Source organism: Quercus suber, unplaced genomic scaffold, assembly GCF_002906115.3.
Source record: "Quercus suber isolate HL8 unplaced genomic scaffold, Cork oak 2.0 scaffold_1238, whole genome shotgun sequence".
Classification (NCBI taxonomy): domain Eukaryota; kingdom Viridiplantae; phylum Streptophyta; class Magnoliopsida; order Fagales; family Fagaceae; genus Quercus; species Quercus suber.
Window position 1 is genome coordinate 32,950 of NW_027070633.1, and position 8,232 is coordinate 41,181.

Here is an 8,232-nt window from a genome sequence, read left to right on the forward strand (position 1 = left end):
AAATCTAAAAGCAATAAACATGAATATAATAAGTAAACTAGATATTATCAATTTAGCATATAAACATATAGTATGCAACCTTAATAAAACCATAATATAATATATGCAACGAAAACCCAATCCCATATTCAATATCCCTCAAAATAGAATGACATTAAATATTATGATTGATTGAGAACTATCCTCATTATTAGTGCAACTATCCTCATTATTAGTGCTATCATGATAACTCTTATCAAACACAAATAATATGTCGTTATACATTTAACCTCTAAATAATAATAGTAAGAACTCAGCATAGAGGATACTATAACATTAAGTCTAGTGTATACCATTGTCTAAAATCAAGTGTAGCCATATTTCATCTCCCTTAACAAGTTTATCTTGTAGTGCCATGATATAAAACACCCTCTGCATGGAATGCAAAGCTCAAGGCTAAGACAAGGTGTTTGATCAAACCACTATAAACAAGGAAGTTCAATCTTGTAGTACCATGAAATAAATACTCTCTGCATGGAATGCTAAGCTCGAAGCAAAGAAAAAGTATATGTTTCATACTACTATGAATCGACAATGGAGGCCGTGAGATCCAACCTTTGTATCTCTCTCCCACTAGATGTTTTATAATAAAGGTTTTTAATTAGAAATCATGTGTAATCTAATCACACACAGCCTTGCACTTTATCCATGTGAAAACACTTAGAAAAATTCAAAATTCATATTTTTCGATCGATCGAATGTATGTCTCAATCGGTCGAAAAAATTAAAAAATTCTCACCAAACAATCTGCCTGGCTCGATTGATACTGGATCGCTGCTCGATCGATCAACTAGCAATCGAATATCAATTGAATCAAATAGATTTATCAATGTTTCACTCGATCGATCGAAAGCAATTTTTGATCGATCGAAACTCGTGAAACTCGAATTTTCCAGAATTTTTCTAAAGCAGTTTTCAATGGTTTTTCATGAACAAACAATCATCATATAAACATTATAGATAGAATTTGATATCAAAACTGAATTCCATTAATGCTATAGCCTTAAAGTTCAATTTAACATACTTAATATCAAACTTAAACAACATCATAACATCAATATTAGTTTTCATCAAATAATAATTTCAACAACCATGTAGAAAATTAATTGCATAATCTTCTAACATCATGAAACTACTATCTCTTATTCCAAAACTCACAAAACATATTATACAGATTTAAAATTGAAGACTGCTCTAATACCAATTGTTGGAAAAATACATGTTTGTATCGCATACAAGACATACGCAGCGAAAAATTAACAGATCTACTTCATTCGCAATTGATAACATGTACTATGTAAATTTCAGAATATAAGAACAAGAGAGTATTCCTTGGTGCAGTAAAGTCAAAAACAAAGATTAGAAGCACTTAGGAAGACTTTTAATCTTCACTCCAATTCCACTTGTACTCAAGAAGTGTGGTCTCTCAATCAGTTTATATGAATGTGTTCAAGGGAGAATAGGAGAGTGTCCAACACTCACATACAAACCATTTCATTCTCTTACAAAATTTTATATGTTTCTCTTCTTATAATTGATTATCTAATTGGGCTAACATTTTGGGTCATTCCAATTGAGTTTTAGTATGTGGCTTAGAGTGGGACCAAAAGGGAACAAATAAGACACAAGCTCTAATGGGCTTTGGGCTTTTCTGTCAACTCTTGACAAGTCCAAAGTTATCATTAATTATATTTAATACTACTATATAAATATAGTTGCACTCTAGGATTTATTAATAAATTATATCCCAAGATTTTATTATACATACAAACCCTTCATAAAATATTCGTAGTAATACAAAGTCATGAATGTAGACTACCACTTTGAAGATTTTTACATCTTAATCCTTGAGTACCCGGATTAATCCTTTAAATTATTTATCATATATTTATGAAATCCAATTTCATAAATATATACTTTAGTAACTCCTTACTAAAGTAGTTAGGCCTAACATTCTGAATAATCGAACCCAATAAACTTATCTTAAGGGAATATTTTATATCTCTGTTAAGAGATTATGAATTCTATCTTGAGAATATATGTTCCATTAACACTAAATGTGGCTGCCCAATATACTGAGGTTTTGATCGTGACTTTAGATCACACTCCTGATTTATCAAAGCAACCTACACTTCATGATTATGTCTATTATTCTTTCAGGATTAAGAGTTGATGTAAATAGAAGTCGTGAGATTTATTATTCATTTGACAGTCATTAGGAGAATAATAAATCTCACAGCAGTCCAATTCAATATGTTTTAACTCCTAAAACATATCAACATATCAACTAGAAGTCTTCACTTCCATAACCCATCTTAACTGATATGTTATAGTCTTCGCAGATGAAATGCCCAATTTCATCACTGACTGCGAACTAAAATTCTAAGTTTATAAAGAATTTGTGACTTATATCTTTTGTGACTAAATCGGATACTATGCATCTCGTGGACTATATGATAATGTCCAAATATTCATGTTACCATTATTTTTAGATAATAATAAAAACAACTTTATTAATTACAACACTAAGTCATACATAATGTCATACATAGTATTATACAATTGGATTTAAGGGCACTAATCCTAACAAGTATTGCATCCAAACCTAATCCCATGGATTTTTCTATTGACATCATTTTTCATATTTGTAGAGTACTTATAGGCCCATAGCTGGTGCTGAGTGTAAGTTAACAATTATAGAACTATCATTCCATTTCCCAGTCTGGTCACCAAAAACCGAACACCAATTTCTTCTGCCATAAATTCTTAGAAATACAATATAATGCTCTCACATCTTGCCGACAATTAATAACCTGCCTTATCTAATGAAGGCCTTGAGATATAAGTATAACCATTAACCACTACTGCCACGGCTAAAGAAGAAGTTTTAAGTGCACCATCTATTGCCCCTACTGTGATTATGCCTCAACTTCAAAAGCTATGAGGGTCCGCATAAGCCACCTTAGCTTATTTAAGTACAGAGGTTCACGACATTAGAGATTGATAGGGATCAATTTAAGGTCAACTCGTCCAAAGTAGTTGTCATGACCAGACCACATCCAGAATTTTTTACAAAGGGAGAAATCAAGGAGAGCATTATAGATGGGAATACAACTTGTTCATACGTAACAAAGTCATCCAAATCCCAAACAGTCATCCATGACCCAAAAGCAAGGACGACCAGAAGACTCTTGGTGAATTCTACGAGAAACTTCTCAAAAGGCTCCACATAATCAGATCACAATGCACTACTCTTAAAACGTGGAGAGGATACCCCGTAATCTGCTCCACGTACCCCATTTTCTCTATTAACCACACATATCACCTATGATAGTGGTGTATCCAAGCAAGTAGACCCACTTCTAACTCTCTATAAAAAGAGCAAGTCCTATTCACCCATGTTAAGTCCCACAATCCACTATTTTCCCCTTTCTTGTGTTTTAGAGAAAAAATTGACTTAACCGTCGGAGGGTCCTTGGCTGGGTTACACCGATCACCCTTGGCAGTGCTTTCTTTCTTTTTAGGACCAAGAAGCCACCACCATAGTCCGAAGCATTCCAGCCTACTAATTTTCGTGCATCATCAGTTGGCGCCATCTGTGGGAAAAGTAGTTAATTAAGTTTCTAAGTGTTAACTTCTTAGCTTTCCAAGACAAAAAGGCTACATGATTCGAACTAGGTTGATGGCCACCAGTCCAGGATACTAGGAGAGTGGAAACGCCTCCAGTCACCCAAACCGTGCACCAGCACCCCCAATGACCGTCCAACAACAGCTGCAATCCATGGTAGTTACAATGGCAGAATTGACTCAATAGAACCAGGTGTTAACTAGAGAAGTTAATAGACAATGTCAACAGCGATATGGTGAATGGGGCCAAAATTCAGAGAATGAAGGGGCTGAGAACAATTCTGAAAGAGACCAGTCCAGAGGTACCGTTACTCGTAAAGTACCATATTTAGAAAGGGAGATGGATTAGATAAAAAGAGCCATGGAAGAGATGAAGGATTCCATAAGGAGAGCAAATCACTTGGATGATCTTGTCCACAGGGCTGATTCCCCCTTCATTGCGTCCATCACAAGTCATCCCCTGCCTTCCAAGTTCAAAATGCCTACCTTGGACTCATATGATGGGACGTGTGATCCTTGTGATCACATTACCACATTCAAGACAACCATGCATCTCTAAGGTGTTCCAGACAAAATCATATGCAGAGCCTTTCCTACCACACTGAAAGGCCCAGCCAAAGTATGGTTTGGTAAGCTACCACCAAACACCATAACTTTGTTCTAGGAGTTAAGTAAGCTGTTCGTCAACAACTTTATAGGGGGCAAAGGTAGAAGCTAATAGGCCAAGAATGTATTGACCCCTTGTGATATATTAATTGATTAATTAGCCAAGTTTATTAATTAATCAAACTAACATGCAAAATGCGTGGCAACACAAACAAATCACCAAATAACTAGGTATGCAGCGGAAATTAAATTGACACGGTGATTTGTTTACAAATGGGAAAAACCTACACGACAAAAACCTCACCGGGTGATTTTAAGGTCACCACTCCCAAAAATCTACTATTATCAAAACAAGCGGTTACAAGTAAAGGAATCTCAGTACCTTATACCATCCTACAGTTGAACCCTTACCCTAATACCCTATTGGACTTATTTTGTAGTGACAATCTTTCATTTTCAATGCACGGCTCCCAGTACGTGACTAATCAATTGCGCGAATCCCAGTATGTGACTTGATCACCAACTTGAAAAGGATGTTGGCTGTAAAGTTCTTCTATTCATCGCACGATGAAGATCATGAAGTTACTTGGTCACAAAACCCTATGGTGTACAAACACAGCAGCTTCTTCAAGAGAAAGAAGAACTAGGACAAACTAGGTTTCTCCTCACACTTTTCTTCACACTTGTGGAATTATGCTCTTGTGCAACTTGCGTCACCTTTTACGGTGCTTAAAATAATCCTTATATATGTTTAGGGTTGTGAGAAAAGAAATCTCAAACATACACTCACAGATTGGATGAAAAATAGCTCTGAAAAACTGAGTTTCATAAACCTTGATAGATAGCCATCTATCGAGTTAGCTGTCAAGCCACGAGCTTCAGCAGCTTTTAAACCTTGATAGATGCTAGCTGTCGAGTTTTAAAATCCTGCACTTCATTACTTGATTCTTGGACAGATTTGCATGACTTTAACATTTGAACTTGAAACATTGTTATTTGAAGCATTAAACACATCCTAGATCTACCTAATTATAAGTAAAGTGCGTTTTGTCAAAAGATTAGACAATTACATAAAATAGTGACATATGTTCCTAACATCAAATCACATATGTCCTTACAGAAGCGTTCCTCATCCAACTTTTTAAACATAGAACAAGGAGAAAACGAAAGTTTGCGTACTTTCTTTAGTTGTTTTAACAGGGATCCTTGTTGGTGGATAAAATGGATGACAAGATCCTCTTAACAGCTTTCTACAATGGAGTCAGTTCAGACTTCTTCATCCATAAGCTGTACGACCAGGAGCCACAGACGATGGCTGAGTTAATATATTCAGCCCAAAGTTTTATGAATGTAGAAGATGTGATTATCGCCAAGAAAAAGAAAAAAGGAGACCGATTGGAAAATGGTTATGTACACCACCCAGAGCAAGGTCCTCGTCTGAAGAAAGCCAAAGTAGGGGAGAAAAAGGATCGTGACGGCAAGAAAGCAGGGTCGTCCTTAAGACGATACTCCAACTACACTCCCCTGAATACTCCGCTTGACCAAGTGCTGATACAGATTAAAGACGACCTATCCTTGACATGGCCCAAGAGGATCGAAGAAGATCCTATCAAGAGAAACAAGAGCAAGTACTGTCATTTTCACTGTGGCCATGGACATGATACAGGCGAATGTTATGACTTGAAGCAGCAAATTGAAGTTCTCATTAAGCAAGGAAAGTTAAAAAATTTCTTGGGTGAGACCACAAGGAAAAAGATAGCCAATGAAGGGTAAAACAGAAGAATCAGCGCGTCAACCACTTAGAGAAATAAAGATCATTGTAGAGGGTACATCAACAGCCAAGAAGATCTACCTGCGGGAAGTCCAAAATATTCAAATATCTAGACAACCACCAAGGATGATCAGAGAAGATGAGCCAGCCATTATTTTCACGGACGAAGATGCAAGACAACTACACCATCCTCATGACGATGTGATTGTCATTACTTTGGCGATTGCAAATTATACAACTAGAAGGGTGTTAATGGACAATGAGAATTTAGCAGACATCCTCTACTATCCAACCTTCTAGCAAATGAGGATTAACAAGGAATTACTTCATCCAGTGAATATGCCATTGATCGAGTTTGGAGGAATGAAGGTTCTACTAGTAGGCACCATCTCCTTGGCAGTCATGGTTGGCTCTTACCCATGACAAATCAATAAGGAAGTGAATTTCCTTGTTGTAGACTGTTCGTCCTTGTATAATACCATTATTGGACGACCAATTTTGAATAGTTGGAGGATTGCAACATCCACTTACTACTTATCTGTCAAGTTCCCAACAGAGTATGGTATTGGAGAAGTACAAGCAGATCAATTAGCTGTTAGAGAATGTTACTTAGTTATGTTGACCATGAACGAGCGGATGCATACAATGAACATTAAAGAAAAAAGAACATTGGATGAGCTAATTGAAGTATTGGAAGATGTATCGTTGGACGAGTCCAACTTGGAGAAGTTTACCAGGATAAGGACAAGTATGGGGGAGAAGACAAAGCAGGATCTCGTCGAATTCCTCAAAAAGATCACGGATGTTTTTGCTTGGAGCCATGAAGACATAACTGGGATTGACCCAATTGTGATTACTTATCGTTTAAATGTGTCATCTTTTTACAAGCCTATCTGTCAGAAGAAAAGAGTGTTTGCCCCAGAATGAGATAATGCCATCAAAGAATAAATTCATAAGTTAGTCACCGAAAAGTTCGTCCATGAAGTTTACTGCTCTGATTGGCTAGCTAATGTAGTGATGGTCAGAAAGGCTAATGGCAAATAGAGAATGTGCATAGACTTCACAGATTTAGATAAGGCATGTCCTAAGGATAGCTATCCTCTTCCATGCATTGATCAGCTAGTGGACTCAATAGCTGGACACCGGCTATTGAGTTTCATGGATGCATTTTCAGGGTACAACCAGATTAAGATGGATGAGGCAGACCAAGAGAAAACATCTTTCATCACAAGCCAAGATTTGTTTTGTTACAAAGTAATGTCATTTAGTCTAAAAAATGTAGAAGCTACCTACCAGAGGCTAGTCAACCATATGTTTTGTCCACAAATTAGGTGAAACGTTGAAGTGTACCTGGACGACATGTTGGTCAAGAGCATGAGAGAGACGCAGCATCTGGACAACCTCCAAGAAACCTTTGATACACTTAGGTAATATAAGATGAAGCTGAATCCAAACAAATGTGCATTTGGAGTTGCATCAGGGAAGTTCCTTGGTTTTATGGTTTGACAAAGAGGGATTGAAGCAAATCTTGATAAAATCCAAGCGATCTTGAACATGGAGCCCCCAAAGAATATCAAGGACGTCCAAAGCCTCACTGGACGAGTAGCTGCCTTTAACAAGTTTGTTTTAAAAGCTACTGGTAAGTGTTGGTCAGAAAGGCTAATGGCAAATGGAGAATGTGCATGGACTTCACAGATTTAAACAAGGCATGTCCTAAGGATAGCTATCCTCTTCCATACATTGATCAGCTAGTGGACTCAACAGCTGGACACTAGCTATTGAGTTTCATGGATGCATTCTCAGGGTACAACCAGATTAAGATGGATGAGGCAGACCAAGAGAAAACATCTTTCATCACAAGCCAAGGTTTGTTTTGTTACAAAGTAATGTCATTTAGTCTAAAAAATGTGGAAGCTACCTACCAGAGGCTAGTCAACCATATGTTTTGTCCACAAATTAGGTGAAACATTAAAGTGTACCTGGACGACATATTGGTCAAGAGCATGAGAGAGACGCAGCATCTGGACAACTTTTAAGAAACCTTTGATACACTTAGGTGATATAAGATAAAGCTGAATCCAAACAAATGTGCATTCGGAGTTGCATTAGGGAAGTTCCTTGGTTTTATGGTTTCACAAAGAGGGATTGAAGCAAATCTTGATAAAATCCAAGCGATCTTGAACATGGAG